This window comes from Cetorhinus maximus, chromosome 5, assembly GCF_964194155.1.
Source record: "Cetorhinus maximus chromosome 5, sCetMax3.hap1.1, whole genome shotgun sequence".
Classification (NCBI taxonomy): domain Eukaryota; kingdom Metazoa; phylum Chordata; class Chondrichthyes; order Lamniformes; family Cetorhinidae; genus Cetorhinus; species Cetorhinus maximus.
Genome location: NC_135883.1, coordinates 6,563,832 through 6,588,388, shown reverse-complemented (window position 1 = coordinate 6,588,388; position 24,557 = coordinate 6,563,832). Strand labels below are relative to the sequence as shown.

The following is a 24,557-nucleotide window of genomic DNA, read 5'->3' as shown; positions in this document are numbered from 1 at the left end:
TAATGTAGTGCAATGGTGCATCCCAGACCTTATGCCTATCTGTCAGCCCGTGAAGAGCCCTCCCTCCCCCCTCCCACAAGCTATATCAGGGCTCTGCCACATCTGCAGCGGGCCAGCCCTTGGAAAAGCCTGGCCTAGTGGGTAACTTTTGAGAAAGTAAAATGTTGTTCAAGTGCAAGAACAAACAAGCAAAATGCCTGAAATCAAGTGGGGATATTTAATTTCTCTTTCAAAGACATAGTCCAATAACATATTTTCATAACAAGGTTTCTCCAGAACTCCTGAAAGAGATACAATGGCAATTAATGGGATGTCCCACTTAGAATGAGAGATAGAGTTAGGGAAAAGGGGCACAACACCAAATGGGAATTGGAATAACTCACCTTGGGTGTAGTTCAATGGATTACATAAATTGTATGTTCTAGTAGAATTTAACCCTGAAAAGTGTGAGGTGATACACTTTGGAAGGAGTAATTTGACAAGGAAGTATTTAAATGAACGGCATGATGCTAGGAAGTTCTGAGGAACAAAGGGACCTTGGCGTGTGTGTCCATAGATCTCTGAAGGCGGAGGGGCATGTTAGTGGGGTGGTGAAAAAGGCATATGAGACACTTGCCTTTATCAATCGAGGCATAGATTACAAAAGTAGGGAGGTCATGTTGGAGTTGTATAGAACATTGGTGAGGCCACAGCTGGAGTACTGTGTGCAGTTCTGGTTGCCACATTGTAGGAAGGATGTGATTGCACTGGAGGGGGTGCAGAGGAAATTCATCAGGATGTTGCCTGGGATGAAACATTTAAGTTATGAAGAAAGGTTGAATAGACTTGGGTTCTTTTCGTTGGAGCAGAGAAGACAGAGAGGCGACCTGATTGAGGTGTACAAGATTATGAGGGACATGGACAGGGTGGATAGGGAGCAGCTGTTCCCCTTAGTTGAAGGGTCAGTCACGAGTTCAAGGTAAGGGGCAGGGGGTTTAGGGGGGATGTGAGGAAAAACTTTTTTACCCAGAGGGTGGTGACGGTCTGGAATGTGCTGCCTGGGTGGGTGGTGGAGGCGGGTTGCCTCACATCCTTTAAAAAGTACCTGGATGAGCACTTGGCACGTCATAACATTCAAGGCTCTGGGCCAAGTGCTGGTAAATGGGATTAGGTAAGTAGGTCAGGTGTTTCTCACATATCAGTGCAGACTCAATGGGCCGAAAGGCCTCTTCTGCACTGTGTGATTCTGTGACTCTGTGATAGTGAAAGGAAAGTATAGATGAGATGAATAATCTTGGTGATACTTGTGTCTTAAACCCCCTTTGATCTTTTGAGAAGATTACTAGAAAGTCAGGAAAAATTATCAAATGGTGCATTCTTTTAAAGACAGTGAAATCCCAGATGATGAAGTTGATTGGCAAAATACACAGCATGATCCCTACAGACCTGATAATCCTTCCGCAAGTACAAAACAAGTGCTTGTGGGAGAGGGCAGAGAGATTACCACCAAGCATGATGAAGTGGCGTGTAGCGGAAGGAACACTGCCCTAAAAGAAAATTTGGTAAAAAGAGAATCACGAGAGACCACATCCAACATAGATAGAGGAACGTGTGAAGATGACCAACGAAAGTGAAATTCCAACAGAGGATTAAAGAAGGAACTAGGACAACAAAGTGAGTGCACAGAAGTGATCCGTAATTTGTGAACTAGCTAACATGCGAGAGCATGTGATGCAGCTGCACAGAAGAATGGGTTTCAGGCTTGCTCAGCTACTTGACAAACAGCAAGTTATGAAATGGTTAATGTGGCCTGAAGAGTAAGGAAGCATTTTTAAATGATCAAGGCACAGGCTCATGCTCCAGAGAGAAACTGACTTTAAGACAATTAATTTTACTCCCTCTGACCATTAACATCTTAGAGTCAAATTAAAGAAAACATAAAAGGAACTTTTAGATGGGGACAAATGAGGGCTCGGGAGAAATAATGCTTAATAAGAATTAGCCACAAGATGATACAGATGAATGGAGAGCTGGAGAATCTTTTAAGTCCATGCATAATCTATTGCTTTAATTATATGTAGTTATATGCTAAGAGCCTGAAAATTAGCAGCATTCCTGCAAAAGGTTAGGCCGGGATTTTCTGTCCTGCCAAGGCAAGACCCGCTGCAGGGGATGTGACGGGTCAGCCAAAAGGCTATTGACTTTCAGCAGGACCACACGACCCTGACGGTGGTGGGCCCAGGAAATCCCACCCTAAAGATATTTCCCCCTCCAAAGTGGGGAAATGCAAGATCTGCAGGCGGGGTGTGCCAAACCAAGTAATCAGATAATTCTAGTAGCTTTAGTATGTTACCTGTGATATGCGATCAAGAAGTTAGGGAAACAGCTTGCATTTTAGAAATAACTATGTTATCTAAAAATTAGTTGTGAGAAATCAATAAGAATATTTCCTTCTCAAAGTGGGGGGAACTGTAAGAAACTAGGGTCTTTAATAAGTGGGTATTTTCTGCATCTTATGGGATTAGATAAGCAGTACTGACTGACTCTCTGGAAAGAGGATTTCTAAACGCTTTGACCTCTAAACAGTCTTATTTCAGGCTGCCATGTTGACATTCCTAAGCTAGTCTAATGGCATTTTATACAGCCCCTTATCTATGCAAGTGTTCAGAAAGGGCCAGGATATGACCCTCAGCAAGATGTAATTGAAAAAACTGACCTCGGGCAGGGTGACGCACAAGGGGTGTGAGTACCGGTCTTGTATCCACTGGTCAGAATAGTTAGATAGATGATTGACACTTGGTAAGCTACCAGCCCTCCCAAAAAAAAGGATATATACATTGGTGTCATGCTGGTGGTGAAGGGTTGAGGTGCTGGTGAGGTGGTAGCGCTCGTTGGGCAGCTGCCTTCTTCAGATAGAAGATGGACCAGAGGAGGAGGAGGAAGATCGAGGGAACAGTTTCCTAACACTTCGACTGGAGAGCGGAATGCTGTTATCAGTCAGATACTTTTTCTGTCTAGTTAATTAATATATCATACCTAAACTGTTGTTTAACAAACCATCTTAAAATTACTTATAACAAAAACAAAAATACCTGGAAAAACTCAGCAGGTCTGACAGCATCTGCGGAGAGGGATACAGTTGACATTTCGCGTCCGTATGACCCTTCATCAGAACTAAGACCTATAGAAATGAGATGAAGTATATGCTGGTAGAAGAGGGTGGGACAGGACAGCTCGATAGAAGGCCAGTGATAGTTGGAAGCCAAGAAGAGACTGCCAACAATGTCAAAGACAAAAGGACAAAAGGGTGTTGACGGTGGTGATATTATCTAAAAGATGTGCTAATGGGGACATTAAGGGAAGCAAGCTAGTGGCAGATGGCCCTAGTGCGGGTGGGGTGGGGAGAAGGGATCTAAATTGGGCTAAAGGGTGGAGATGAAACAATAAATCGAAATAAATTTAAAAATAGGTGGGAAAAGAAAAAAATTGTGCAAAAAAAAATTGATAAATTATTGGAAAAAGGGGGATCGGAAAGGGGGTGGGGATGGACGAGAGAGTTCATGATCTGAAATTGTTGAACTCAATATTAAGTCAATATTAAAATTACTTAGACTAGTTGACTACCTATTTAGGTATCTGTGGCCCCCGAACCTAGGAAATCTAACACCTGGGAATGAATGAGTTCGAAAGCAAGCAAGTCTGGCCAGTTAATTCTGTAATACCATGTATCAACCTGTATAAATTATTCTCAGTTTCATTGCTCATCACATGATGTGTTCAAAGTACACCAGAATTGAAACATTGATGTGCCGTGGACCTGTTTGGAACGAACGACTTTGAAGGCAAGACAAGTTGATATGGCCGTTCAGAAAGCAATTGGCTTTATAAATAGATGCATAGGGCAGAGTTTTATGTTCGGCGTGCGGGCATAATCTGACGCACGATGGCGTCAGGCGTGCATCCCAACGTCATTGTGCACTCGCGCGATATTTCATTCAGCGGGCGAGCGAGAGTCGGCTGCGTGCCCGCCAATAACTGAAAGGCCTATTAAGGCTATTAACAAGCTAATTAAAATCAAATTAACGCTGCCCGTCCAACCTTACAGTTGGCGGGCAGGCGAAAAGGCCAAGCAACCTTTACAGTTTTTAGGAAACCTCATCCACGAGCAGGATGAGGCTTCTTAAAGCAAATGAGCATTGACTAAAAACTTTATTTTTGAATTAAAAACATGTCCCAGCTCATGTGACATATGAGGGGACACGTCTTTGAAAAATTTTTGCTGTCTTTATTAATTTTTTTTAAAAACCGCTTCCATCTCCCTGAGGCTCAGAGCTGCCTCGGGGAGATGAAAGCACTCTTTCATGCGTGAACTGCGCGCCAGGCCCGCTCTCCCTCCTCCCCCAGCCCGCACAGGTAGCTGCCACTCGCGATCCATGCAGGGAGGACCTTAATTGCCACCCCACCCCGCGTGAAATCGCAGAGCGGAGTTGATCGCGGGCAGCGGTCAGCTTCCCGGCTGCCCCTGCCCGCCGAACCCACCCAACGAGGGAAACATTCTGCCCATAGAGCCTAATTGCAAGAAAATGATGCTGCAAGTTTATAAAACACTGGTTGTGCCTCAGCTGAAGTACTGGGTAGAATTTGATGGAGCCCGCTGAAGCGGGGGTGGCTAGCCAGGAAATGACAGGTGGCCCCACGTAAATTCCTGGTGATGGAGAAACTGTCCGGCATTTAGTGGGGAGAGGGAAGTACCCAACGCTGGTGACGGGATGTCAATTAGATTCATTAACGATGCACTGGAGAGCAATCATCCTCGAGTCTGATTATCCCCGAGTTTAATAGTAGCTCAGGGATTTAATGGGTCTCTTGCACCTCCCGAAAGCCCCCCAGCAAATCCTGTCGGGTGTGCATACGGCCTTCTGGGAAGGGTCCCTCTTTCACAGGCACTCAGTGCCTGATCGAAGGACCCGGCATTGGCAAGGGGTGGGGTTGGGTGGGGATGGCGCTAAAGGCCACACCCTTGCCCTTGCATCCAACCCCCGCCTCCGACCCCTCCCGCCAGCAACCTCCTCTCTGCTACCCCCCATTCTGTCCCACTTGCCTGTTTCCAGGGATCAATCCTTGGTGAAAGCCTCAGTGCATTGCTGGCAGTGAAGGGCAGTGAAGGGCAGCCAGCCTCAGATTGAACAGCTGCTCTCAGGGACGGAATCTCTGCCTGACTGAAAATAATTGGCAAAAGGAGTAAACGCCATGTGAGGAAAAATATTTTTACACAGAGGGTGGTTGGAGTCTGGAACAGACTTCTTGAAAGGGTGGTGGAGGCAGGTTCGATCGAGTTATTCAAAGAGGAATCGGATTGCTACCTGAAAAGAAATAATGTGCAAGGTTACGGGGGTAAAGCAGGGGAGTGGGACTAGGTGGAATGCTCTTTCAGAGAACTAGTGCAGATGCAATGGGTTGAATGGCCTTCTTCTGCACTGTAAAGATTGTGATTCTACGATTGCACGTGGAAAGGTGATGCAGAGCTCCCACCGGCTCTCCCACCGGTGTGCGGGACCTCTGTTACCTCAACTAAATCCTACCCATTGTATCCAATTCTGGGCACCACATTTTAGAAAGGAATTCAATGCTTTGGAGAGAGGGCAGAGAACATTTACTCGATTGATACCAAGGATGAGGGATTTTGGTTATGTGGCAAGACTAGAGAAGCTGGAATTATTGTCTTTTGAGCAGACAAGGTTCAGGGGAAACCATCCTGAAATTGCTATAAATTACCCCACTAAAGTCAGTGAACATCAGAGTACCTGTGCAGTAATGCTGAAAACAGAACTCATCTCCACATCACCTATCCTGTGTGGCGATGGATGAAGAAAAGAATGAGACATTTAATGCGCACAAGATATCTCAGTCTTTCAAGCAGCACATTCTTTTCCTATCCATCTAATGTTCCCTATTCCACTTCCTGAAAACAAGAATAGTGCATGGAGGATTCAGAATGCCAAAAGCAGTGTTTTATAGTGAATCATGCTCTAGTAAGCAAGACTCAGATGCACTTTACAATGGGTGAAAAGCGAAGCACCTGAGAGCACGATTACAGTGGAATGTCCGCAGACACTTTGGTGATGTTCCATTTTGTACTCATCCCAAGGTTTTCAGTTTCTTCACATTCTCTATAAAAGGAAAAGGTCACCCACAATAAGTGGCAATGAAGTGCCGTGGGTGGAAATGGGAAAACTTTCAGGCCCTTTTGTAAGAATGAGAAGGAAGCTTTACAACGTTGCAGCAAACACACCAGGGAGGCAGTAGGAGATGTCAAGTTTGGAGGAGAGCTGTCAGGCTCAGTTGATAACGGAATGGCTCACCTATAATACTGCAAGTGTTTCCATCTTCAGGCAATCTGATTAATTGAAAGGTAAACTATCATTCTAAGGTAAAAGCAATGAGTGGCTTTTGCGTCTCTCAGATATTGGTCTTTTACAGAAAACAGGATCTGACGAGCAACCTGTCAGCACCATTCCCACCCGATTCATCGACTCTGTCATGGTACCTTCCCAATCCGAACACCCAGGTACATTTGCTCAGTAAGTAAGTCAGTCAGAGGGTATATTGTAAGATGTTAGTGAGCAGGAGGATCTGGAAGAGATAACACAGATCCAGATGGTTGAAGGAAAAGGGAATAAAAACATACAGGAATGGGGTGGGCACACTGGTTTAGGTCTATTGCTTGAGTAAAGGATAAACGCAAACATGAATTTTTTGGCCAAATAGCACGTTTCAGCGCTCTAATGGTGTTGACAGATCCCTCACAGGTGAAGACCATGGGAAGGGTTGTCTCTGGTGTTTGGATGATCAACGGTGATGGAAGGGGCCAATTCTTGTTCTGCAGGATCTTGAACAGTTGGGACACAGGAGCTCCTGTTTGGGGACGTCCTCTGGTATAAGCAGATTCCTTCCATTGTCTGCGCCCATCTTCAGCGGCCTCATGTCCGTTTGTTTCAAACTTGTAGATTGTTTTCCTGGTGTTGTGCACCAACCGTCTCTGTCGGCAGCCTCCTGCTCCCAACACCTGTTGATCAGTGTTAGCCAGGGAGGGCTATCTTTTCAGCTGGTCTTTGAAGTGTTTGCAAAGTGCATCTCAGTCTTGCTTACCAGAGTATGATTCACTATAAACTGCTGCTTTTGGCATTCTGAATATTCCATGCATGACACATGTCCTACCCAACGGAACTGGCTCAGTTAAGAACTTAATTGTTTGTGACATAGTCCTGCCATCTGATGGTTATGATGGATCGAAGATATCGCTGATGGAAGCGCACCAACAGTCACATTTCTTTTCTGTACAGAACCCATGATTTTGATCCATGCACCAAATGGGTGATGATGACAATCATTCTGTATTCTTACATTTTGGTAGCGATGCAAAGTGAATGGGTTTGCCAGATACGCTTAGAGAAGCAGCCAAAGGAGTTATCAGCCTTGGAGAGTCAATTGTTGCTTGTCCTTGTTGACAATGGCAACATTTGTGATAATGCTACCTCAACTGGGTAAACTGTTCTACTGCATAGACGTTGCGGCAGTCAATGCTGATCCGTGGTGGATTTTAATTTCCTCAGGGCCATGGTTGGTGCAGCACTTCTGTTTCATTTAGGCTAATATTAAGACCAAAGGCATTTGCTGCCTCAGAGAAACAGTTTACAATAAGTTGCACTGCCTCCTGCATTTCTGTCAGAAGAGCCAAATAGCATATTTCTATACTCTAACTTCTATCTAACTCTGTGTTCTTTGTGAAAGTCAGGCACAAATTGCCCAGAGCTGCAAAAAATGCATCATTTTAAGAGTTTATTTCATAATTACTAATGTTAAGCCTAATATATTTTAAAACACACGAGTTTGCTGGTGATGTGGGAAAGCTGATACCGGTAAGCCAGCGTGTATTGGTATCGGTGTCGGTCCCAGCCTGGATAAATGGAAAGGATCGGCAGCAGGAAGGGAATCCGCCTGTAAAACCACTCGCCAAATCCAAAGAAAAATTATGGTTAATATGAAGATGGTCAACCAGCATTATGGTGACCCCAAGTAACATGGGAAAAAGCCAAAAAAGGAAGGAAGGTAGGAAAGCTGTTACCATATGAAGTCATCTTTTCATATTGAGCAGTGATATATCAGATTGCAAGCATAGAGGGATAAAACAATACAAACAGAACTTCATCAAATTTAGAGCCTCAGTCTAACATCTTATCTGAAGGGCGGCTTTCCAACAGTGCAACGTTTCCTCAGCACTACATAGGAGAGTCAGCCAGGTTTATGGACTTCACTCCTAATATGATATGCAAGAAATTGATGCAAGCAGACACACAAAACATACTACAATTAAATATTAGCATAAAGTTAATGGGTTTGTAAAGTTATCAATGGATGAAAAGCAAAATCCTAAACTGCAACCAGATTCAGCGACATTGCACCTGTGACCCAACAGCAAGACCTTCAACCTCACATTATGAAATCCTTTCCAGTCACACCTTCCAGTTGTACCTATTGTTCGTCTGATTCTCGATACTGCACCGCTAATTACTACCTGAAGCCATACCTTCAGCCAAATGCCTATATCTGATGGAATTTTCATTTCCTTGCTCCTTCGATTTGAATCAAACCCAAATTCTGTCCATTAGCCCTTCCCAAACTCCCTGCTCAGCATCCACCTGTCATAACGGGGTGCAATGTAATTGGGGAATGGAATTTCCTGCCCCCTGAGGGTGGGATGGCAGGTCGGGGGGTGGGATTGTAAAATTGGGCACCATGGCAATGGCACATACCTGCCCACTTCTGCTAAGACTTTACCAGTGGCAGGGAGGTGTTGGGTGGCCCGCTCGTTCCATGGGCTAATTAAGGCCCTTAAGGGGGGAGCCAATTAATGGCCCATGGGGGTGCAACACTCACCTCAAGCCAACTAATGGCCCGACAACTATTAAATGGCGGCAGGGCAAGCCAGCCAAGCAGAGGTGAGATTGCCCCTGACTTTTATGCCAGGGGAAGGGCAGGGACCCCACCTCCTGCCAGAGATCAATTCTGACCTGGAGGAAATTTCAGGCAGGTGCGGAGTAGAGTGTGTGTGAAATGCACTTACTGACTTAAGTTTCAGGCCCAGGGTATTTTAACTCCCTCATTTAAATATTCCTCTTAACTCTCCACCTGGAACAGGTTGGAAATGGGTGTAGAGTAGCTGCTGGCAGCAACAACAACTACTAATATATATATACATATAAAAATAGCACCTTTAATATAATGAAATAACTCAAGGCACTACACAAGAGCATTATGAAACAAAATATGACACTGAGCCACAGGAGGAGATATTAGGTCAGATGACCAAACGTTTGGTCAAAGAGATAGGTTTTAAGGAATATCTTAATTACAGAAAACAAGGTGAAGGGAGGGTATTCCAAATTTTGGGGCCTAGGCAACTGAAGGCATGGCCACCAATAGCGGAATGATTAAAATTAACATGCTCAGAGGCCAGAATTAGAGAAGCACTGATACCTGAGGCTTGTGGGGCCGCAGGAGGTAACAGAGATGGGTAGGGGCAAAGCCAAGAAGGGATTTGAAAACAGCAATGAAAATTTAAAATGAAGGCAGTCAAAGGTCAGGCAGCCCTATGCACCCAGTCAGTTTACAGCTAAGTGGCAGGGATGAAGAGGTGTTTTATGAATGATCTCATGAGGGAGAATCCGGGGCCTTTTCCCCACAAAGCAAAGTTTAACACTTACCTTGGATCTTTGTCATTCCCCCCAGCTGCTGACTTGCTTCAGCCTGGTGGGAAAGCTACAGTGGCTAAGGTCATCTTGGGATTCTGATTAGCATTTAAGAACAAAGCTTCTGCATGCGTCTAACGGGCACCTCATCCTCCAGCGAAACCAGCAGTGTTAAAATCGGAAATAAGCAGGAATGGAGCCACTCCATTTCTGTCCAATAGGGAAAGTTAAAGTTTCCTGCACTGCTTTGCATGCGGAGTACTTTAAAATGTACACATATATGCAGTTAAAATAGTGAAATCTCTGTCACAGGCGCATTATCCGTGAATACCAAGGAAAAGGAATTAAAACTGGCAATGACATCTTGTTTTGCTTCATGGCTCATTCACCCTGTCTTCACTGAGCCACACTGTTCTCTGTCCCATAAAATCCAAATTTTAAAATACTTATCTTCATCGTAAAATTTTCCCATGGCCTGACTCCAACTTTCCTCTGCATCCTTCCCTCCCATACCCATCAGCCCTCTAATTCTGAACTTCTGGGAATTCCATGCCCCTTCCACTCCACTATTAGTGGCATTGTCTTCAACTGTCTTAGTCCTGTTTTCTGCAACTTCATTCCTAAATCCTTCTGCCTCTCTACTTCTCTCTCTGCTTTTTAAATACCTCTGAAAACCCATTGTTCTGACCAAGCCATTGGTCACCTCTCTTGACTTCCTATAGCTACTTGGAGCCCATTCCTTGCTGCTTCCTTGAAGTCCTTGGGATGTCCTGCTACATAAAAGATGATACATAAAAAATGGTTCTGAAAAAAACAATTGCTGACCTGGTATGCTAACCTTACTTCCCTCTCTCCACAGATGCTGCCTGACCTGCTGAGTGCTCCAACATTTTCTGTGTTACATTTCAGATTTCCAGCAGGTGCAGTGTTTTGCCAGATGTTGCATTGAGACAAAACCTAATGATATATCATTAAACAAGTTAAGTACATATGATAACGCTGGTTTGTTATGGCCAGATTACATGAAATATGACAGAAAATCAACTGTGTTGATGCAACTGTGTTACAGTTGCTTCTAAACACAAAAAAGGATTCAACAGCTTATTTTTCTAGAACTTTGAGTGCAGATGGCTATGCTACCCAAACTACATGTTTATTTGGTATTTAGGAGTGATCTTTATAAAGGCTCCCAGCTTCACCAATGCAAGCCCCAGTAAATTCAAGGTGAGGGCCTATGATGAAGTAGGGGATTCACCATAGGATTGATGAGGTTTACCATGAGAAAAGGACAAAAAGAGAGGTTATTTACAGCATAAACAGATCCAGACAAAAAAAAATCAAGACCAAAAAAAATCAAGAGGGAGCAGCAATTGTCGAGGACATCTGTGATATCTCAGGAGAACTTTTTTTTGACCAATTATGTTAATAAATCATTCTCTTTATTGCCTTTGGCTACTGTATACTCAACTGCACAGTTAAAATACCATAGTGCACCAACAGGAGCACTTCACAGACTGAGGAGCTTTGGAGGCCTGAGAGGTAACAAAGTTAACAAAAGTAAAATATCATTCTTTTTGGACTCAGCATGTTGAGGCTGTCTTTCAAACAGAATCAATATAAATGTGCAACGCAACTTTTAGAATCATTAAATTAACAATTTTACTTCATCAACTCCAGCAGTCCACTCAGAGGAAAACGGCTCTCTCCCCCTAAAATAGGCCAAACTAGCACTTAAGACATGCTGGAGCGATTATTGAAAACTCTCGAGTTCTTACATTTTAAATCACTTTTCAAAACAAAAATATTATTTGACTTGGCATTGAGATCATGCTTACTATAAAGTGATTGTTTCATAAACTGAAACCAAGTGCTCCAAGACAAAAAATAAAACATTTTCAATGCGTTTCCATTACCACCCCAACATATCTTGAGTAATTTCCATACTTACGACTACATGCTAGCAGAGTGACAGACATTCGTTAAATCAGAGTGATTTTTAAGCAGTGAGAAAATCTGTTAAACTATGTTTCCCTTGTAACTTTATTTCAGAAATATCTGGCTAAAGGACTGTCATGTTGGCAGGGAATAACCAATATAATGTAACGCCCTTTTAATTACAGTATGTCCTCACTTAAAGTTGTGGTTGTGTTCCTGAAAATCGCGCCTTTAAGTGAAACAACTTTAAGGGCAGAAATTTTCGCTGGGCAGGCGGGTGTGCGCCAGCCCCGCTCAAGCCTGAAATGATGCGCGTTGATGTCGGCTGAGCGTGCCGACGTCAACGCGCAGTCACGCGATAGTTCGGTGGGCGGGTGCGCGCGCGCCGGAGCTGGTAGAGGCCTGCTGACAATTTAAAGGCCTGAAAAGGCCATTAAGTAATCAGTTAAATATAAATTTTTGCTGCCGATCCAACCTGACGGTTGGCGGGCAAGCGAAAGGCCAAGCGGCCTTTGCGTTGTTTTGGAAACCTCACCCACGGGCGGGATGGGGTTTCCAAAAGCAAATAAAAATAAAATAAAAACTTTAGTTTTTCATCAATAACGTCCCTGCTCATGCGGCAGAGTCACATGAAGGGACATGTTTCATTACATTTTTATTTTTTATACATCTCTTCATCTCCCTGGGACAGCTCCGTGCCTCAGGGAGATTATGAAGCGCTCGCTCGCGCGCATGCGCCAAGTTTGTGCTCGGCCCGCTCGCACTCCATCCCCCACCACCCTGTCCCCAGCACAGGCAGCACTCAGCGCTGCTGCTCGCGTTTCATGCTGGGCAGGCCAAAAATCACGGTCAGGTGCCGATCATGGGCGGCAGGCAGCTTCCTGACCTCACCCCCCACCCCGAGGGCAAAATTCTGCCCTAAGTAAATCATGGGTTTCCATAGGAATCAATGTTAAAGCTGGAGTTAGGTTCCTTCGGACAGTTCTTGCCCAGAGAAACTAATGTACAAGTTGAAATACTGTACCATACAGGCATTAATAGCTGGAATAACTTGCAAAGTACAATAAATCACTGAAATAGTGTATACGTTCAAATTGGATAACACTAAATCACCCAAAGTAGTCCTGAGTAGCACACCCACAGCACTCCTGAAATTCAGCTCAACTTTTTGTTTGCTTTCCTTTTCCACTCTCTCTCTCCCTCTTCTTTCCCACTCTGTCTCTCTTTCCAGAGCCAGGATCTCTTCCTGATAGTTTGCAGGGGCCGAGCTCCTGTCCTGAGGGTGCGGTGGATGGAGCTGGGGAGGGAGGGGGGGAGGTACGGGGGTGGGGGGCTGCTGATGGAGCTAGGGGGAGCCTTGGAGGGCCAAGGCTGGACCCTGGTGGCCAGGGAAGGAGCCAGGGGGGCAGGTGGAAAGAGCCTGCACAGGGAGGTGGGGTGAACGGAGCCACAGGCCTTGCTCCCTCCCTGCATCCCAGGTTACTCACACTTCATCACCCAGATTGGCGGCCAGCAGCTTCCCGTCACTGCCCAGAGCTCCTGCTCCTGGATCTTGGGCCTCGCTCTGTCCCCACAGCCATGGCCTCTGGTGAGTGTGGCGGGGGCTCCAGCATTAGAACATGGCAGTGGCTGGCCCAAAGTTCAGCATGGGGTGGGAGGGTGAGGGCGGGGCCAGAGTGCAGATGGCGCAAAACTGAAAGTGGCAACGTCAATTGAAAAAAAGCCCTAAAGAACAAACAACTTTAAAGCAAAACAACTTTAAACAAGGTGACTTAAAGTGAGGACTTGCTGTATTACTTCAGTCTAAGAACCTTGACCCCAGTCTTTAGTATCAACAAGAACTGTGTAACACCTGCTTCATCTGAAACATCCTCATATACTTAAACACATAATAATGTCTTCGATAACATTTCTTGGTGACCGCCCTTCTGAGCCCGGGCAATATGAATTTCAAAACAGCTAATGGGTTTGCTTGATTTTCCAGTTCTGCTAATAGTCAAAGAATCTTTAAAATAAAGAAATATTACATGGCATATTTTATGGAGACTGTATGTTACAGGTGTTTTCTGCCAATTTTAACTCCTTTTGTAGGTCATTATGCAATTCTAACAGCACATAGAGCCAAATATTTTCTCCTTATGAAAATAAGAAGTCCAGACATCAAAACAACTTATTTTTAATATGATAGACTCCACCCCTATCGACTTCTCAGCACCAAACCTAGCATAATTTGATCTGAACAGTAAACCAATTTAACAATGCAGGTTTTGTACTTACATAGTAGCAGCCGGCTTTGGAGAACTCATTATCCGCCAGATAATATCACAACACTTGTACAGTTCACTGAAATACACGGAAAACTAAAAATGTCAACACCACAAGCTTTTTTTTTCAAAAACATGCAAGCTTGTTTGTTATGGTGGGACAATTCAATTAAAAATAAGTTGTATTGACAATGCTGAATTAATACACATCAGTTCTGTCAGATTTTGAGGAAAGACCACATTTTAGTGCCTTGAGTATAGATCCTTCATCAATACTGAAAAATAGGAGGTAGAGAATGATATTAATACAATCAGAAATAGGGGTAGGGAAAAATGTACATATGAATAAAGCAGAAAATGCAAAGAGGAATCAAGCAATGATTGACAGAGCAGATTTTACAGTCAAGTATTTATTTACTTATTCGTTGATGGGCTGTGGGTGTCATTGGTTAGACCAGCGTTTATTGTCCATCCCTAACAGCCCTTGAGAAGGAGTAGTGAGTCATCATCTTCAACTACTGCAGTCCATGTGGTGTAGGCACACCCACAGTGCCGTTAGCAAGGGAGTTCCAGGATTTAATCCAGTGACAGTGAAGGAATGATGATACAGCTCCAAGTCGGGATGACACGTGGCTTGGAGAGGAACTCGCAGGTGGGGGCGTTCCCATTCATCTGCTGCCCTTGTCCTCCTAGATGGTAGAGGTTGCGGGTTCGGAAAATGCTGTTGAAAGGAGCCTTGGCAAGTTCCTGCAGTGTACCTTATATATGGTACACATTGCTGCCACTGTGCATCGGTGGTGGAGGGAGTGAATATTCAAGATGGTGGATGGGGTGCCAGTCCAGTGGGCTACTTTGTCCTGGATGATGTCGACCTTCGAGTGTTGTTGGAGCTGCACTTATCAGACAAGTATAGAGTATTCCATCACACTCCTACTTGTGCCATGTGGGTAGTGGACAGGCTTTGGGTAGTCAGGAGGCGAGTTACTCACTGCAGGATTTCCAGTCTCTGACCTGCCTTTGTAGCCACAGTATTTATATGGCTAGTCCAGTTCAGTTTCTGGTTAATGGCAACCCCCAGGATGTTGACAGTGAGGGATTCAGCGATGGTAGTGCCACTGAATGTCAAGGGGAGATGGTCAGATTCTCTCTTGTTGGAGATGGTCATTGCCTGGTACTTGTGTGGCACAAATGTTACTTGCCACTTGTCAGCCCAAACCTGAATGTTGTCCAGGTCTTGCTGCATTTAACACATGGACTGCTTCAGTATCTGAGGAGTCGCAAATGTTGCTGAACATTGTGCAACCATCAGCGAACATCCCCACTTCTGACCTTATAATGGAGGGAAGGTCATTGAGGAAGCAGCTGAAGATGGTTGGGCCGAGGACATTACCCTGAGAAGCTCCTGCAGCAATGTCCTGGGACTAAGATGATTGACCTCCCACAACCAGAACCAGCTTCCTTTGTACTAGGTATGACTCCAACCAGTGGAGAGTTTTCCCCTGATTCCCACTGACTCCAGTTTTGCTGGGGCTCCTTGATGCCACACTCAGTCAAATGCTGCCTTGATATCAAGGGCAGTCACTCTCACCTCACCTCGGGAGTACAGCTCTTTTGTCCATGTTTGAACCAAGGCTGCAATGATGTCAGGAGCTGACTGGCCCTGGCAGAACCCGAACTGAGCATCAGTGAGCAATTATTGCTGAATAAGTGCAGCTTGATAATGCTGTCAATTACACCTTCCATCACTTTGCTCATGATTGAGAGTAGACTGATGGGGCTGAAAGTATCCAGGATGGATTTGTTCTGCTTTTTGTGGACAGGACGTTCCTGGGCAATCTCCACATTTCTGTGTTGATGCCAGTGTTGTAGCTGTACTGGAAGAGCAGTAGGTAGAACTGACAACATTCAAGAGACAATTGCAACTTGCACCCAGAGCAAGCGTTTTCTACACTGCCTTGAGGCAAATGTGACTCTGGGCCTCATTTGAATACTGTGGGTGCAGCTTACTGGTTGGAAATGGTGAGAAATTGGTTGGTGGTGTAGGTCATCCTAGGGTGGGGGTCAGGTATGGAAAGAGGGTTCTGGAAGCAGACCAGAATCCTTTTGTCACATCAGACCCCAGGTTTTTAAGCTCTCCTTTTTCACTATTTCCCAGGCCTCCCACTTTCATAGCTCATTACACAGCATTTATCTCTGAACATCTTGATGCTTCCATCCGTTCTTTGGCACAGATGATCTGTTACATCATTCCACTCCTCATTTTTTGGCGGGTCACATTGTTTTTATATGCATATTATCCTCTTCTCTTTTTCTGATTGTTTTAATATGCCTGTTTGACTCTTTATTTTTCAAACTTGAAGAAGGATCGGCACCCAACATTTTAAACTTAACTGTTCTCTCTACAAAAGTTGTGTTTCTCTAGTACTTTCTGCACTTGTTTCAGCTTTTGCACTTGCTAGGCTGCTGGTACTATGAAACCCAGTTCATTGGAAGAAAAGAAGCCAATAACATGTGTTTATACAGCGCCATTCACAACTTCGGGATACCCCAAAGCTCTTTGCAGCCAATGAAGCACTTTGGAAGCGTGGTCACTCTTGTTATGAATGAAATGCAGCAGCCAATTCACACGTGGCAAGTTTCCACCAAGGACAATGTGAACATGACCAGATATTGGCTCAGAAATCGCAATCATAACCATGGCAAAACTTTCAGCGTCGTCATCATTACTGTGCAAGACTGACAGCAATATCCGGAGTTCACATGGGCGCAGTTAAAAGCTGAAATCCAGGAACTGCTGTCAGTGATTATCCTCCACAGGATGCGCTGCTGCAGTCTTAGTAGCTGCAATTAACACAGAATCATTGATTTGACACAAACTTCAACTTTTTGCACCCTATTTTGTTTTTTGAAAGACATTGAAAATGTTGAGCCTTGGTGAATTTGAGGTGTAACTAAGTTTTTAACAGAGTGCTAAGTCAATAATTACTGCTGAACAAACTCTCAGGCTCAAAAAAAACTAAGTGTGAAGTGTCATTCCTTCATTCCATGATAAAAAAAAATCCATGCTTTTTGAAATAATGAAAATTAATTTTCATTTTTACCAGTGGAGGAGAATTACTGTACAGAAGGGATCAACTGAGTTAAGCAGCGGATTGTATTTGCACTCACAGAACTAGAACTGAATCTAGTGAACATTGAATGCAACAAAATCGGAACTCAGACCAAATTTTTATTTGGTACAAGTGGTGCAAAAAGCCTTGCCTTCTGCAAAGATTTATATCGTTCACTTTTTTCCGCCTTGGTGATACTCTGCCTCGTGGTGGTAGATTCCTCGTTATTCGAGTATGCCCAAGCTCTAAGTGACTTCATTGTCTTCTGTGGGTACTCTCGTGACTGAAGAGTCCCATGCAAGATTGACATAGATGTCCACAGAGGACTGGCAGTTCATATTGTCAATGCAGGTGCTTTGGGCGGGCTTCTCCAGCTATGCCACCTCTGACCTTCCTCTGAGCATGCTGGATGTTGCAAAGTTTGGCATACATGGTCCTCGAAACATACTGAACCAAATTTCAGGGCTTGCCTCCATGTGAGCTGGTTGGCTACACTGTTTCCAGAGAGGCGATAGAGAGGTGGTTTGCAATGCAGAAATTTGTAAGGCTCTTTTTTAGGAAGTTCTTGTATCACTTGTACTGACCACCTTGATGACATTTTGCCTGAGACAGTTCCCCATAGAAGATCTGCATGGGAATTCTGCTGTCATCCATGTGGGAGACATGGCTTATCCGTGGAAATTGAATTTTCTGGAGGGTGGTCTCCACTCTGTTGAGCCCGACACAATGAAGGACCTCGTTTTTTGTGATTTTATCCTGCCATCAAAATCTCATAATGGACCTCAGGTATCTTTGGTGGGACTGTTCCAGGACTATAGAAGACCTACGCCACACAGCAGGGTGGTAAGGACAATGGCCTGATAGAGTTTGACTTTAGCCTTCAGCTTAATGCCACGCTACTTCCAGACATAATCATGGAGTCGGCTGTAGGCAGAACTTCTCTTCTGGATGCGTGCACAGATGTCTTCATCAGCATCCCGAGACAGCACGCTACCAAAATGCCCTGCACCAAATTTGCGAATTGTTAGCCTATTAACCTGAATACAAAGCCAGGAAAATGAGTTTCCAGGTGCATATTGGAATGCACTGGAGTAAACTTTGGAACTCAACCATAAAGCAAGTCAACTACAGTGAAATAATTCGGTCCATAGCACTCTGCGAAAACTGCAATACAATGTTGCCTGACATTTTTTTTTAAATAATCAAGTTGCAATAGGTAAATAAGCAAAATCCATGGAGAGCTCCAACAGCTTAATTATCCCATCTTCACTCTTGCCCCATGTGAAAGATTGGGTTATTTAAGATTAGTACGGTAATACAAGGTAAACTACTTATGTTCAAAGTTATCCTAGTCCCAAGCTTCATGTGCCTATTTGAGTGCTATTTTGTATTTTAGGGTTTGGAAACCACAGACAGAGAGTAACGGGCACCCAGAAGGCTGTAATAATTTGCTTACATCCTGCACATTGAACAACTGTTCAGAAGACCATCAGTAACAACAATGAAGTTGAACAAAACAGATCAGATAGAGATCCAGGACACTGCGCTCGAATATGACTTATGGTACTGATGCACAGGTTGTGACTAAACAAGACATAACAATACCAGGCAAGTGGTGGGGGTTGTGGGGGGGCGCAGTGGGTGTGGGGGTTAGGGGTGCAAAAACAACTAGATTCTCCAAATGCACATTATATTCCATCCCTGCTTTTGTAATATTGCCAAAGTAATAACTGTTAAGATTATGACAAATCAGAGCCTATAAAAGGAAATGTGAAGTTAAATATTCCAGCTTCTAAATACCTTCAGCCCACCACCAACAACACCCTACCCCACGAGCCACCACCCCCACCCCCCATACCTCCCACTGCAACAGAAGAGTAGGAGAGCCACAAATGACAAAATAGCTTCAAAAGGTAATGGCAATGTTGCTTTCATTGCTTTCCATTTCTCTCCTGGTGTTTGACAAGGTGGTTACTAAAACCCGTTCAATAATATCACCACCTTCAACACCTCTTTGTTCTTTTGTCTGTGACATCTTTTGGTTATCTGCTCCTATCACTGCTTGCTTGTCCCTACAACCACCCCCCACTTCTCCCCCCCCCACCTTAAACCAGCTTATATTTCACCCCTCTCCTATTTTTACTTAGTTCTGTTGAAGGGTCATGAGGACTCAAAACGTCAACTTTGTTCTTCTCCGCCGATGCTGCCAGACCTGCTGAGCTTTTCCAGGTATTTCTGTTTTTGTAATGGCAATATTATTTGGTCTAGAAAGTAGTTGTTGTTTTGACAACATTCGGTTGTAAAATCCATGTACTGCTTTTATGATTGGATTTAGAGACAGGAATCATTTATGCTGTGTTTCCATGCTAGAGTGAATTCTTGTAGCTCCCAACACACTCTGAAATCTTCCATGTGTTCACCAAAACTGTTGGAACTCATTACCATTAAAACCAGCAACAAGAGCATTTGATTCCCCAAGTCTTGTGCTCCAGGTCCCATAACTCCAAAGCTGTGGCCAGCCACATCACCAGTCTCTATTGGAAAGCTGGTACATCCTCATCCACTCTCTATTTCTCTGTGAATTAGCCAGTGCAATCACTGACACTAACTAATCCCTGCCTAATGGAAATATCAGAACTGGCACTTGGAAGTGAGCAAGCAAATGAAATTCAAGGAGTTGCAGCAGAGCCAGCCTTGGAACACCTGTACAGTCTTATCCTCAAATACCATGTCTTTCACATCATTGTCATCACTTTTATCATCATAATTCAAGGGAAAGACTTCTCTTGCCTCCTGCTCCTTGACCTCCACCTCCTCCATTACCAGCCTCTACTAAACCACCCCAACTGCTACAGTGGTTCTGAAAGGGAAAAAAAGGTCATAAGCTAAGAATGCAGGAGTCAGGAGACAAAGAAAGAGTGAAAGCCTCTGGATGTCTGCTGTTTCACAGGGGGATGCCATGGTAACAGTGCAGATGTATACCCATGCATACACTGTAGCATCACTCTTGCCATCTCCCACAGGTAAAGCAGTGACTCACCATCAGCTCTATGGCCTAGTCCTCAAGGTGGATGGGGTATGGTCAACTCTAAGCCATCCAGACTTGGAAGCATTGTGAGTAGGTTTCTCAGTCCATCCCTTTATCTCTCAGGATTTGCCCTACTAAACATTCAATGTGCCGGCCACACAATTGACAGCAGATTTCACATGTACTTTGATCCACAAGGCAAATCATCTGAATTTCCATCACTCTGCTAAACATGATTGCTGAATTTGCATAATATGATCAGACTGCTTTATAAACTGTAAACTAACCTGCCTCGAACAGCCCCGGCCTAAATGAGCTGCTTTTGGACGGATCTCACTGGCGGTTAGCACTGCAACAGCTGCTATGATTTTCTTAAAATGTAGTTTTAGATTTATTAAAAACTATTGCAGCTGATGTGACCGACATTGTTAATCATACTCTTCTTTGTCCCATTAACCCAGAGAGCTGTTGTGCAAACTTTTATCAGAATACAAATTATTTTGAAGGTTACATGCTCAGTGAATAAAATATATTCTACTCTTGCTCTTGATCTAAAAATTACATGCCCCAGAGATAGGTACAATGTTTTTATTCATACCCTCATGTAAAGACGCAATGGGACCATGACAAATACAGCCAGAAAGGCAAGATAAAAATAGACCATTACTACAAAAGAAACCGAGGCGGAATTTAATGCTCATGACAGTGGGTCCATTCACTGGCTGGAGAGCCAGTGGCAACCCCATTGCTGCCGCTCCTAATCCCCCTGCTCATCCCCCTGCTGCCGCCGCTCCTCATCCCCCTGCCGCCGCCGCTCCTCATCCCCCTGCCGCCGCTCCTCATCCCCCTGCCGCCGCTCCTCATCCCCCTGCCGCCGCTCCTCATCCCCCTGCCGCCGCTCCTCATCCCCCTGCCGCCGCTCCTCATCCCCCTGCCGCCGCTCCTCATCCCCCTGCCGCCGCTCCTCATCCCCCTGCCGCCGCTCCTAATCCCCCTGCCGCCGCTCCTAATCCCCCTGCCGCCGCTCCTAATCCCCCTGCCGCCGCTCCTAATCCCCCTGCCGCCGCTCCTAATCCCCCTGCCGCCACTCCTAATCCCCCTGCCGCCACTCCTAATCCCCCTGCCGCCACTCCTAATCCCGCTGCCGCCACTCCTAATCCCGCTGCCGCCGCTCCTAATCCCCCTGCTGCCGCTCCTAATCCCCCTGCTGCCGCTCCTCATCCCGCTGCTGCCACTCCTAGCCCCCCCGCACAACTCCAATTTAGTGCCAATCAGGTAATTACCTGGTTGGCGTTGGGAGTCCTAACCATGGGAGCGGTGTCCACTGCTGGTACCGCAGGAGGCCCAGGCTGCAGGATCGTCAATGAAGCCTGGAGCGAAGGCAGGTTTGCCGGGCCCAGTCAGGGAATTCCAGTGATGGGGAGAGGGGAGGAGACGGGGTGGGTGCTGGATGGGGATTAGTTTTAAGGGCAGGTAGGCATCTTCACACTTCGGTAACCCGTTGGGCATGCGTTACTCAAGTAGGGGGAACAGTCTACCAGGCTGCAGGCATACCCATCAGGGTTTTGGCAAGTTGCCCACATGGCACGGCCTCCCCCTGCCACAAGTTGAAAACCAGCGGTGGCAGGATGAGGCCCTTAAGTGTCCACTTATTGGCCTCATTTGGCTTCTGGCAGGAAGGCTGTCCTTGACCCTTCCCTCCCTGGATTTAATGGGGGAAAATCGGGAAGGTAACGGGGTCCCCATCCAGTACCTTCCCGCTCAACTATAGGTGTTGCACCACCTCCCAGCCCACCTCTGGATGGAGAATTTAATTCTACCCCAATTGTGTAGAACCAGAAGATATGGAATTAAGTGAAAAATAAAGTTGGAATCAATGTCGAGAAAAATTTACTTACTCAGGATGATGAATATTTGAAATAATCTGAGAAGCAAGATACTGGCAGCAAAAAACAATTCTGATTATTTAAATGTCATAAAAAAGGACACCCAATGTGCAAAATGCAGCACTGAACTTTAATGGGTCATATGATGTTTTCTTATGTTTCTATATTTGCTGTGCTTTAAATAAATATGTCACTTGAGTTTCTGGTAGGATCATACTGAAAGCATTGAAAAAATAATGCCAGATAGGATAAATCTAATGAATGTCACACTTTCACAGGGGTTGTGCCATAAATAACATTCATTATCATATTGCACAAGTTGAGGTTGCACAACTAACGTCTGAGAGAAAAAAGCAGATGTTAAAAAAGCTGACGCCAGTTCTGCTCCAATGGCAGATCATCGATTTTGTTGATACATATTTATACTAAAGCATTTATTAGTCTCCCATTCCAAAGAAAGCTGATTGGTATTTTCTGACAGTAATATAGAGCCTTCTACTAGATACCAGAAATACAACTCATTATCAAAAATCACACTGCCACAGGATTATGCTAAGATTTGTGCTCTGAACTTATACTGTTATGGACGTAGGTTTAGCTTGAAAATTATATTTTGATGCCTCAAATCATTCTGTTCTATTGACATCCACCCAGTGTTGGTTCTACATTAGAGAATCCCCACACTAACATGGTCCATCAGCAAAACCAACACAACATGTCACTTTGTAATACATATTGAGATTATTCTATAGCAGCCCGCTGACCCAAATCCAACTTGTTGGGCTGAGAGCCACATCATTCTGTTCATAGGACAGGTACAAACAGGTTACAGTCACTTCATACAATGGGTGTTCCAGTTTCCTCCAAAATATAAGAGAACTTCTGTCCCTGAAGACTCAGATACACAATACACAATGTAGCACACGCCCGTCGGCGCATTTGGAGTGACACTATCAACTTCAGGATAAGCCACAGCAAACTTTACAGTGGAAAATATATTATGGCCAGAACATAAATCATTGTGTACGCCACTCAGGTTATCGAGCAGCAGTAGTAACATCAATAAGAAAACAAGAAACTCTCAAAAACAAAAACTCTGTCCATCCTGCAAATACTGTAAGAGATGATTATAAGTATTAATCAAAAAGAGTTGGCAGGCATTCAAAAAGCAGTACACAATTATACAAACTTTCACTCAAACCTAAAATGGAATGCCTCAATTTTAAAATTCTCATCAGTGTTTTCAAATTCTTTCCCTCTAATCATCCTCCAGCCCTACAATATCTCTATACTCCTATAACCCTGGCTTCCTGTGCAATCCCCATTTCCAATGTCCCATTATTGATGGCCATCAGCTACCTTGGGCTTAAGCTCTGGATAAAAGCAAAATACTGCGGATGCTAGAAATCTGAAACAAAAACAGAAAATGCTGTAAGAACTGAGCAGGTCTAGCAGCATCAGTGGAGAGAGAAACAGGGTTAAAGTTTCGAGTCCGTAGGACCCTTCTTCAGAAGGTCATATGGACTCGAAACGTTAACTCTGTTTCTCTCTCCACAGATGCTGCTAGACCTGCTGAGTTTTTCCAGCATTTTCTGTTTCTGTGTCTTAAGCTCTGGAATTCCCTCCCAAAACTTCTCCACCTCAGTATCACCCTCTCCTTTCAGGCATGCCTTAAAACCTATCATCTCATTAACCAAGCAGTAACCTGTCCAAATATCTCCATCTGTAGATCATTGTCAAACTTTATTTGCTAGTGCTCCTATGATGTCCTTGGGATGTTCTACTATGTTAAAGGAGCTTAGGTAAATGCAAGTTGTTGTTGCTTGCTAAGAAGAAAGTCCATTATCTGAAAGAAAGCTACCATTTGGAGAAAAAAATCAAATAAACTCTTCAAGTTCTATTGGTTTACGTTTTGTGTGTGATTGTGTACAATTTTCAACTCCCCTGATAAAAATAGTTAAAAGGGTGCAGGCGATTAAAGTTTAAGGAGATAGAGTAAGCATGAAATGCAATTTTGTTTTAAGTATAATAAGGTCATGTCAGTAGACAAGGGAGATGCCACAAATCTACCAGTGTGGCTCCTGGCATGTCTGTTTTCAACAAGCCATCCTGGGGTGATACCATAAAGTACTCTCCACCGATACCCAATTGTCTCATCTACCATAACCACGTTTTTTAAAAACAAAGTGTTGGTAACTTGAATTTCCTTAATGGGAAATGTATCTTAGCACATCCCAAACCTTCGTATTTTATTGCCAATTATCTTAAATTTTTGTCCTCTGGTTACCAACCCTCCTGCCAACAGACTGGAATTTCTCCTTATTTACTCTATAAACATCCTTCATAATTTTGAGCAGCTTTACTAAATATCCCATTAACCTTCTCTACTCTTAGGAGAACAATCCAGATTGTCTTATTGCAACATAAGTAAGTCCCTCATGCGTTGTACCATTCTAGTAAAAATCTTAGCACCCTCTCTTGAAATTGAAATCTTGAAATCTCTTGAAAGCCTTGAAATATTTGCAAATGCCTGGAATTATGAACAGACTGGTTCCCACTAGATCTAAAGTGATTTGCTGACAATTAGTGATCTACAGTTACTCTAG

The 24,557-nt window shown here is 44.3% G+C and overlaps 1 protein-coding gene across 11 annotated transcripts in view; it reads right to left on the bottom strand.

The window, feature by feature from the left end:
- Positions 1-24,557, bottom strand: part of LOC144680470 (putative Polycomb group protein ASXL2) — a 312,304-nt gene that overhangs the window by 220,894 nt on the left and 66,853 nt on the right. For 2 of the 11 annotated variants that reach the window (XM_078541449.1, XM_078541451.1), the window contains one exon: positions 13,941-14,006. The exons of the other annotated variants lie outside the window; for them this stretch is intronic. The gene's annotated coding sequence lies outside the window, so the exon portion shown is untranslated. The remainder of the gene's footprint in view (positions 1-13,940; positions 14,007-24,557) is intronic. 11 annotated transcript variants of the gene reach the window in all.